The following is an 11344-nucleotide window of genomic DNA, read 5'->3' as shown; positions in this document are numbered from 1 at the left end:
GATTGATATACCGGAATTACTGTCTTGGCACCGTCATAGGAGAGCTGATCCCACCTAAAGTGGGAATAAGAAAAGATGAAGAAGTAATAGGGTAGTTTCCAACTAGTCAAATCAGTTACTTTTTACTAAACGTCAAAACACGAAATTACTCTGGAATTTGCCTGAAAAAGAATAGCGTGATAAAATGTCGGACTTATATTCCGTTTTCCTTGATTAAAATTCTTTTATAAATACGTAAGTTACTTATATTCTTGATTAAAAATGACAAATAAGTTAAATATAAAAAAAAGGTTTTTCGTCAGTTTTAGATCTGTTTTTATTTAGTAAGTAATCCGAATTTTATAATTTATCTTTGACCCGGGGTGCTATAATATACCCAATTCATTAACTACCTATTCTGTCTTCTGCAATAACATAGAGAACAGAAATCACGCGACCTTTCTAGCAAATTACTCGAATTGATTTCGTTATCGAACGAACATACCTTGGTAGGCTTCACTCGCGTTATAGTTTCGCAATCTTACCATATGAGTTATGGTTATGCTATATTATACAGCAACTGTATGGATGCTGTGAAATAATCGTATAGACTACGGCGTCCTACGATAACAAATGATTCTTTCTTTATTATAAAAGTATACATACAGAGACATCTTGTCGCTCCCGATTAGTTTATAGAAAATTATTGTGTAAAGTGTCAAAAAAATATTATTGAAAACTCACATTCCGATTTGATTTTTGTTAACAAAACCTAGCAATCGATAGGTACGCTAATTTTCTAGGTGAAAATAATGTGGTCTCTATTTTACCCGGATTTAAATTAAGTACTTACTTAATTAAAAGAATCAGGCGGGAACTTAGTGCGTGAGTTGGGGCGGCGCCTCAGGAATAGTGGTGCGGATTCCTGCTTACCGGGTAAGACGAAGCCGATTCATATTAGAGCAAATCGAATATCGAAACAAATATAAGATAAAGAAAATCACAGCCGAAATCTTACGCAAGCCCCTAAGGAAGCTAGCCAAGATTCTTTGCTATTAAAAAAGGGGAGAATGTGCAACATAGCACAACTTTTTATAGAATTTTACCTCTTTTATATAGTTTTTTATTCCTTTATTTTTGATAATGACTTTGTCTTGTAAAATATATTGCTGCTTGCACGAGAACCGTTTTATTATTGGTAAGTCGCCAAAAAAATGTAGCGTAATTCGCTTATACTATACATAGCTGATTAACAAAGTGAATTAGGTAATACCAACATTCCAATTTTAAAAGCGACGTATTTCCTCCGCTGTTTGTTTTAAGAGGTTTTCAAATACTTACTTCATAGTAGCGTGCCGCATCTGCAACGCGGAACAAATACCACCTTCATTATGCAATAGGCCATTATCAAGGTTACCACATCGGGACCACTATGAAATGTTGTTTACTCGCGCTCCGATGGACCGGAATAAATCGATAATAGTTAGCAAGAAGTTATTCTTGCCTTTTATAGGTTATATTGTGTAGATTTTAATGTGTTTTTCGGATTTTAAGATTGTTTCCGGATGGGGTGAGTTATTAAGTGTTAGGGTTCGTAATGTTTATTTTATTATTAGATTACTTATATAACTTAATAACAGACGGAATAAAGTCGTGAATCTGTGTCACGACTTTATTATCTTAAATTTGGTACTAGCATATTATTTCTTTTGTTTTTATTTTTGAATTTCTTCTTTTTCGAACGGGAACGTTTTCCCGCCTTTTTAAAAGGCGGTGACGGGAGTTTTGTTCGGTTGCGGTAATCTGCTATGAAGAGTTGGAGAGTTAACATTATTTATGAAAATATAACATTATTCAAGAGAATTGCTGAATTGTTTGATTACGACGAGCACCTCCCCACCTGAAAGCAGTAGTATTATCACATAAGTTTTCACTTTTCGTTGTCTCGATGGCTCGCCACCTATCACGTTGGTCTAACAGAAAGCTTGGTGAAGCGTAGCTACTTAATTTATGAAACGGAGGATATAGTCTATAGCATATGTAGAGATATAAAGTAACTTTTTTTAAATTGTCATCATCATCACCCTAGCATTGTCATTTCACAGGGTCCGTTTACCTAACCTGAAGATTTGACATGACATGTTCTTTACAGAACCGACTGCCTGTCTGACCTTCCAACGCGCGAAGGGAAAACCAGCCCAATACTTACAGGTAAGGTCACATACCTCTGAAAATGCATTTCTCGGGAATGTTTTTTTCGCGATTTTTTCCTTCACCGCTGATCTTCTATCGTGTGGGTTGTGATTTTTGCGTTATGTCACCACCGGGATTCGAACTCGGGACCTCCGCATCGTGAGACAAACGTTCAACCACTGGACCACAGAGGCCTATCAAATGTTTCCGGTGATATAATAGATACGCTACGATATCGCAGTAGAACAGTAAAAACAGTGTGGCCTTCACACGTATAATACGAGTTCACTGCCAAGGCCTACATAGACTTTGATCTAGTGAGTTCAAGGTCAAGGGCCTACGTCGCCTAGTGGTTGACCATTGGGCTGACGATCCGGAGGTACTGGGTTCGTATCCCGGTCGGACATATCGCCTGATATTAGTTCAAAGGTAAGATGATCCATGCTTCGGAGAGCACGTTAAACAGTCCAGTCTTAGCTACTATTTACCTAAATAAATAAGTATGTAGTCGTTACATGAGCCATATCAAGGGCCTTCAGCAACTCAATAGTAACCCTGACAACAGGATTGATGAGCTCGGTCATTCATCTCACAACCCAGACGGGAGAAGAAGATTGGCACGTTTTCATCTCTTGCACGTTCATCATCATCATCATCAGCCCATTAACGTCCCCCCCACTGCTGGGGCACGGGCCTTCCCTATGGATGGATAGGGAGATCGGGCATTAAACCATCACGCGGGCCCAGTGCGGATTGATGGTTATTAACGACTGCTAATGCAGCCGGGACCAACGGCTTAACGTGCCTTCCGAAGCACGGAGGAGCTCGAGATGAAAACTTTTTTTGTGATCACCCATCCTATGACCGGCCTTTGCAAAAGTTGCTTAACTTCAACAATCGCAGACCGAGCGCGTTTACCGCTGCGCCACCGAGCTCCTCACGAGCACGTTATAGAAGTCTAAATATTACAAAGAAAAAAATAAAGGAAAAACAAAGAACAACATCAATAGAAAGTGAAGTTTCGGTGACGTATGGGTACTTTGTTCATCTTGTGATGGATGTACAGTCATGAGCAATATAATGTACCCACTGTAGGACTCTGTCGCACTAACATATTTGACATTTAGTGAGACTTACAGTTCAATTTGTCAAAAAAGTTAATGTGACATGGTACCAAAGTGTATACATATTAATGCTCGTGACCGTACAGTCATGAGCAATATAATGTACCCACTTTAGCACTCTGTCGCACTAACATACACTTCTCATCAAAAAAATCGAAACACCTTGCAAGTTTACGTTTTGTCAGGATTATCAGAAAAATGTGTACATTTAGGAATAAATGTTAAATGTCGTTTAATAGTGAGTAATATGAGCTTATCAAATCTTAATGTTAATGTTCTTAAATGAATTTTTCATAGGTTTCGTATTTTGTTAAATGAGTCATTTTTATTCCGTATGGAGTATAAAGGAAATGGATAAAACAACACACGTAAATGAAAAAAAAAGCTAAAAAACGTTTATTTAATAACTTGTATTCCCTCCCCGAGCTCTAATTACTGCTTCCATACGGTTCTTCATCGATCGGATGAGAGTCACGATCACATGCTGTGGTATATTGTCCCATTCCTCTTGGATTGCATCTTGCAGCTGGCTAAGTGTTTCTGGGGCAGGATCTCTTGCTCGAATTCGTCTCTTTAATTCATCCCACAGATATTCAATGGGATTCATGTCCGGGCTTCTTGCTGGCCATTCCATAATAGAGATATCGACTTCGTTAAGATAATCTCGTACGACGCCCGCGGTGTGAGCCCTAGCATTGTCGTGCATGAATATGAAGCCGTTGCCAATAAAATGTGCATAGGGCATCACATGAGGCTCGAGACACTCTTCGACGTACCGATGACAGTTTAGTGCAGGCAGACGTGGCCCAGACACGAAAGCAAGCTCTGTCTTACCGTCGGCGCTGATTCCTCCCCAAACCGTCCACGAACCGCCACCATAGCTGACCTTTTCTTCAATGCAGCATTGTGCATAATGTGCATAGCGTTCTCCGTCTCTTCTGTAGACCTTGTTCCTTCCGTCGATACCATACAGCATAATTTTACACTCATCAGAAAAGAGAACTTTGCTCCACTGTAGGTATGACCAATTTAGGTGCTCACGTGCAAAGTTAAGGCGCGCTCTTCGATGGTCTGCAGTTAATTTCGGCCCATTTGCTGGCTTATGCGGTACCAGTCCACGATCCTTCAACCTTCTTCTAATTGTAGAGTCACTTACAGCCACCCTTCGTACAACACGAAGCCGCTGCTGCAGTTGAAAAGCGTTAAGGCGTCGATTTCTTAAAGAGGTTGTTACAATAAATCGATCATCTCGCTCAGAAGTGTCCCGATTCCTGCCAGATCCTGAACGGCGCGTGAACAAACCAGTCTCCCGATAACGTTTATAGACTCTATGAACAGATGACAGGCTTAGATGCAGTCTTGCAGCCACAACACGCTGACTAAGGCCAGAATCCAGCAATGCCACAACTGGGGCGGCTTCTGTGGGCGAAGTATCCATACGTTTTAGAAAAAAAACCTTTTTTCAGACGTCCCAAAGTCACAGTATTGAAATAAAAAACAAAAAGTTTAAGGATAGGCGCCAATTTTTAGTTTTTAAACGCTAAATGTACTCCAACCCTAAACACACATTTGTCTCAAAACAGTGATTCATTTCGTTTATAAGATAAACAAATGAAATGCTAATTTTGAATTTAGAATTTTCGCTTATTACTGTAATGGCCAAACTGCCAGCTATACATTTATGTATTTTTTTTTCATCGTATGAATTCTTTTTTGTGTTAAATTCGGACAGAAACAATGAAAACGGAAGTGTTTCGATTTTTTTGATGAGAAGTGTATTTGACATTTAATGAGACTTACAGTTCAATTTGTCAAAAAATTTAATGTGACATGGTACCAAAGTGTATAATAATGCTCGTGACCGTACTTACAATCAAAGAGCAAGAGTTCAGTCACTGAGCCCAGCGAATTATTTGTAAACAGTGTTGAGATTATGAACGATTAGTTGTTATAATTATACAAATTATGTTTTTGTAGGTGTTTTAGTCTATTACAGAAACGACATGTAACCAGTGCAATCAGTTCATGTATTACTTTGCTAGAAACTGATTGGACTTTATCGTGCCTGACTACCCCAATTGGGATGTAGTCGTGAGCTTATGTTATTGTAAATATAAATAGCCACCTAGTTGATAATAATTGATGAGGTTGTTTACGAAGATAGCTACAGATATTGGCGAATATCTACTATGCAGTTACATAATTTTTATTTGTTATTGTTTACCATTACAAATCTTCACAAATCACTTTGTGATCCCTAGTTTGGTTAGGACATTACAGGCTGATCACCTGATTGTCCAAAAAGTAAGATGATCCGTGCTTCGGAAGGCACGTTAAGCCGTTGGTCCCGGTTACTACTTAATGATGTAAGTAAGTAGTCGTTACATGAGCCATGTCAGGGGCCTTTGGCGGCTCAATAATAACCCTGACACCAGGGTTGATGAGGTTGGTAATGTACCTCTCAATCCACACGATAGAAGAAGAAGATTAGTCACGCTCACGCACGTTCTTGACAATACTCGTAGTGTTCGGGTTAAATACATTTGTAGTTTGTTTCACACTAATTTGTATTCTTCTTCTATCGTGTGGGTTGTGAGGTGAATTACCAACCACATCAACCCTAGTGTTAGGATTTTAAATTTGTATATAATATTGTGTGTGTTGTTACAATTGTAGTTGAATAGAATGTATTTGTTTATGTGTCTAATAAAACTTACATTACTACTACTCCACTAACCACCACTCACTACTACTACTACTTACTTACTTTTTTTCTATTACTTACTACTTACTTACTTTTCGTAGCATGGAAAATGCTGCACCGACAAGAGCGTGGCTCTGAAATTGATGATGATAAATACATTTTTATTATGACAAAGTACTCTTTTTTTTAAAAAAAGAACTGTGCAATGACTCGCGTGTGTAAGTACCAGTGACAGCTCTCAATCCCTATCTCACTCACGTTAGCCATTCATTACGTTTAAAAAAAGAAATAAAAATAAAAAATGTGATATCGCCGCGCCGTTGCGCGTGACCTTGTGTTACTACGCAGTTTACGTATGGCTAGCAATCCGCACGTGGAAGGAAGAATACGACATTTTTATTTACATTGCCTTTTAGGCGCTTCACAAATGACGGACATTTTGGCGGGCAGACAAACAGTTAAAAAAATAAAGGTTCTTCAACAACCAAAAAATCTGGAAATCCGGGAAGAATCAAATCCTCGGAAAATTACGGGAATTCAAAGATAAAGATTTCCCGTGACTTTTCCAGCGCTAATCTCGTCAGCCAGTCTCCTTGTCCGCAGGTATTAATCGACGCACAATAAAATTCATGTAACGCTTAGGTACGATACTGCGTTTATGTACTTATAATCGTTTTCATACGCTCAATTTCCGTGAACAAAATGCGTTAATAATTCTCTCTTCCGACTCTAAGTACTTCTTACACCCGCTTCAATTGACGATCTCCGTGGTCCAGTGGTTGAGCTCACGGTCCGGAGGTCCTGGGTTCGATTCCCGGTGGGGACATATCTCCAAAATTACTTTGTGGTCCCTAGTTAGGACATTACAGGCTGATCACCTGATTGTCCTAAAGTAAGATGATCCGTGCTTCGGAACTTTCGGAAGGCACGTTAAGCTGTTGATCCCGGTTACTATTTACTGATAAAAGTAAGTAGTCGTTACATGAGGCATGTCAGGGGCCTTTGGCGGCTCAATAGTAACCCTGACACCAGGGTTGATGAGGTTGTCCACCTCACAACCTACACAATAGAAGAAGACCCGCTTAAATTAATCTTTCGAACGCCGGAACGCGGATCTCGACCAGACACAATGTAAAATCTATTGTGTCTGGTATCTCGGCATATGAGAGGTTAAGCGGCTCCATAGTACTAAGTAGCCCCTTATTTTTTTTAATTGATCGTAAGCTTAACCTTGAGTAACCTTTATGGCCCCGCACAGAAAACGCCCCTCAATTCCTCCTTATTAAAAAGAACATGTTAAACGCTACCCTAAACCTATGACAATTTAGTTAAAATTACCTATTCAACAAACTTTTTCTTAAAACCACTTTAAGATAAGGGTCGATTAATTCTTTCAAATATTTTTCCTCTCAGACGACGCCCCGAGCCGAGGTTCGCGCCCAACTGCATTCAGGCTTGTTGTCTTAAATTTTGTACCGGGTGAGAGCCCTCACCGCTCTCCATTTGTTCGGCGAAGTAGTTAATGCCATTTGCGGCAAACCTACAATAAGTCACGTGAAAAAAAAGCTCACAGAACAAAATAAGTACAAAATGCGATAAGCGCTAAATGAGGTAAATTGTCCTCGCCGGCGTGGTACAATAAGTCACGTCAATAAAAAATAAAAGCTGTTTATCCAAACAAGCAATGTAAATCGAACTTAACAATATCATCGGGTAAGTAGATAAAAATAAAAGTGGCTTGCGAAAATTCGGCGTCTCATTGCATCATGATAAGAACACATTTTCTGTCACGCTCTGCTATTATTATCTACTTGCTTCTTGTATCTCCGATTCCGGTCAAGTATTTTTTTTTTGACGTGACTTATTGTAGATTTGAGGAGCTCGGTAGCGCAGCGGTAAACGCGCTCGGTCTGCGATTGTTGACGTTAAGCAACTTTCGCAAAGGCCGGTCATAGGATGGGTGACCACAAAAAAAATCATCTCGAGCTCCTCCGTGCTTCGGAACGCACGTTAAGCCGTTGGTCCCGGCTACATTAGCAGTCGTTAATAACCATCAATCCGCACTGGAGCCGCGTGATGGTTTAAGGCCCGATCTCCCTATCCATCCATAAGGAAGGCCCGTGCCCCAGCAGTGGGGACGTAATGGGCTGATAATGATTGTAGATTTGCCGCAGATGGCATTAACTACTTAGCCGGACAAATGGGGAGCGCTGAAGGCTCTCACCCGATACAATATTTAAGGCAACAGGCCTGAATGCCCAGTTGGGCGCGAACCTCGGCTCAGGGTGTCGTCTGAGAGGAAAAATATTTAAAAGAATTAATCGACCCTAGTGGGTCGATAGCGATAAGCGCTGGTTGAGGGAAATCGTCGACCACGCCGGCGGGGAGTCAAGATCCCGAGCCGGGATTCGAACCCGTAACACTACGATGTAAATTACCCTATTCTCTGAACAGAGCTATCACGAATTACATTCCATGTAGATAGGTAAAGTAATTAAGATAACTTCGTAATTAACTCTCCGATTTGTTAAGTATTTAATTTATCAGCTACAAGTTCCGTTTCACATTCTCCGTGGTCTAGTGGTTGGAGCGTTAGGCTCACGATCTGGAGGTCCGGGTTCGATTCCCGATGGGGACATTGTCGAAATCACTTTGTGAGCTGTCCTTTGTTTGGTAAGGACTTTTAAGGCTTGAATCACCTAATTGTGACACAGTGCTTCAGAGGTAAAATCAGAGGTAGTCGTAAAATCACCTCCACCAACCCGCATTGGAGCAGCGTGGTGGAGTAAGCTCCATACCCCCTCCGGTTGATTGAGGGGTGGCTTGTGCTCAGCAGTGGGACGTATATAGGCTGTTTATGTAAGTTCCGTTTAAAAATAATATTTATTGCGCTTAATTATTTCTTACATTCTTCGATCACATATTCTCAATACTCAATTGGCTAGCTGACGTGAGCCCTGGTAGCCCAGTTGGTAGAACGCTTGCACAGGCAATTCGAAATCAAATTCGAAAATCATTGGTTAAGGCTTTATGGCCGAGCTGGATTTGAAACGGCGATCCATCAATGAGAGTAAAGTGTTCTTCTATAGGCTACCACGGCTTGTGGAATACGCTTTGAAAGGTCTTTAGATATATCAAAATAGTAAACAAGCTAAAAGTCACGTAGCACAATCAGTTATGTGCCGTTCCTGGGAATTTTCCCAAAATGGTAATGTTCCCGTTGTATAAACTCTTTAATAGTAACGATACTGACTGCTTTTCTTTTTCAAATTATTCTTAATTATTATAGATTATAGATCTTAAAGATCGCTTCGTCTGTCATTCTTCCACTCTTACCCGCAACCTCCGTTCATCCAACAATCTGTCTCTAAATATTCCTTCCCATTCCTCAACTTTCTACTCCAAGTCTTTCACGGTGCAAGCTGTCCGTTTGTGGAATTCTCTGCCTGAAAGCATTAGGAGAGCTTCGTCATTGGAGTCCTTTAAACGGCAAGTCAAGGCGCATTTCCTTACCTCTATTTCCTCTTCATCTTCATAATCTATCTACTCCTTTTCTTCCATAGTATATGTAGTAGTTTAAGTAGTGATATTCATTTATTATAACAATTATAATTATGTGTATTATTATTATGTAGTTTATGTAGTCGAAAGTGTATTTATTTTTATATGCACAAGTATTCCCATGCTGCACTATCCCGCTATATTACTTAATATTCAATATCTCCTATACTTAAAGGTTGCCTGGAAGAGATTGCTACTTAGCAATAAGGCCGCCTATTGTACTAATTCTATTTCTCTTTTGTTTTGTATTTTATTTTTTCCTGTTTGTGCAATAAAGTATTTGTTATGTTATGTTATGTTATTATTGCGTATGGCAGACAAAAATAAAATATCCTACGTGGATCATATATCCAGCTGAAGCTCCCCTAACCAAGTCTCTGCCGCATCCGTCACACAGTGCAGCTCGGCTATACCACCTGGGAACCGGTGCAAAGGGCATTCGTTCACTATGTGAGATATGGTTTGATCCGGGTGACCACATTCACAGTATGGCGACTCCTTAAATTATTCTTTGAAAGAATAATTTGAATTATTTGAAGAATAATTTGAAGAATATTTTGTTTTTTTTTAATTTAGGCAGCTAAAGTTTAGGTCTTTTTACATAAGTTTTGGGCTTTTTTACTGCCAAGAACGTTCTCAAAGTGGAAATATTAATTCCCACTAACGTCACATCCCGCAGCACAAAACCTACAATACGACATTAGCCGGCCTTTACAAATCTATTTCCACTCTGAATGCAGTTATTGAGGTTACTGCGCATTGCTTTGCCAGTTCATCTTTAAATCATTATTTTCCATCTCTGAAAAACTATTTTTACTTGAGGAAAACCTTCACTAACAATACCTGTTACTTTTGTCGTTTTCTTTTTTAAATGTTACAAAATCGTGGATTGTTCCGTCAATAGTTCCTGCTCATTGTAAATATTTTTCAGGTCAAACAATAATAACTTCAACGTCTACAAAAATAGATAGCATAAGAAACAGTTTAATGCAGGGCGCCAGTGACACCGTAACGAAAACTTTGAAGGATGATTCAGACCATGAATCTGAGTTGATATCAAACGAAGTTTCCTGTCGGAAAATGTATGAAAATTGTAACTTAGGTTGGTATTTATAAACTAATCTCAGCTTCGGGGCTCCCCTTAAGATCATGTCAATGTGACAGTATATAAAAAACAGGGACTTGAGCATGGTCTTGAGGGCAGTCTCAGCTGAGATTATTTTATTATTACCACACTTAGTGTTTTTTTTTCGTCCTAAGTATATTGTGTTTTAAGCTGCATAGAATAAAAAAATGGCATATTATTAAATAGTGTTGCATAGTGTAGCAACAGCCTCCGTGGTCTAGTGGTTAGAGCGTTAGGCTCACGATCTGGAGGTCCGGGTTCGATTCCCGATGGGGACATTGTCGAAATCACTTTGTGAGACTGTCCTTTGTTTGGTAAGGACTTTTCAGGCTTGAATCACCTGATTGTCCGAAAAAGTAAGATGATTCCGTGCTTCGGAGGGCACGTTAAGCCGTTAGTCCCGGCTATTAGCCGTAAAAACACCTCCACCAACCCGCAGTGGAGCAGCGTGGTGGAGTATGCTCCATACCCCCTCCGGTTGATTGAGACGTTGACGTATATAGGCAGTTTATTATATATTTATTATAGTGTAGAAACCAGTGATGTGTCGTGCCCGAGAATGTTCCCACTTTGGGAACGTTCCCGGCAGTAAAATGCTGCAAAAGTTATGTAAAAAGAGCTACCGGGCCTAGCCTTTAGGCAAATAAGACCAGAATG

The sequence above is a fragment of the Pectinophora gossypiella genome, chromosome 16 (assembly GCF_024362695.1).
Source record: "Pectinophora gossypiella chromosome 16, ilPecGoss1.1, whole genome shotgun sequence".
Classification (NCBI taxonomy): Eukaryota; Metazoa; Arthropoda; class Insecta; order Lepidoptera; family Gelechiidae; genus Pectinophora; species Pectinophora gossypiella.
The sequence above is the reverse complement of the archived record's forward strand: the minus strand, read 5'-3'. Positions refer to the sequence as shown.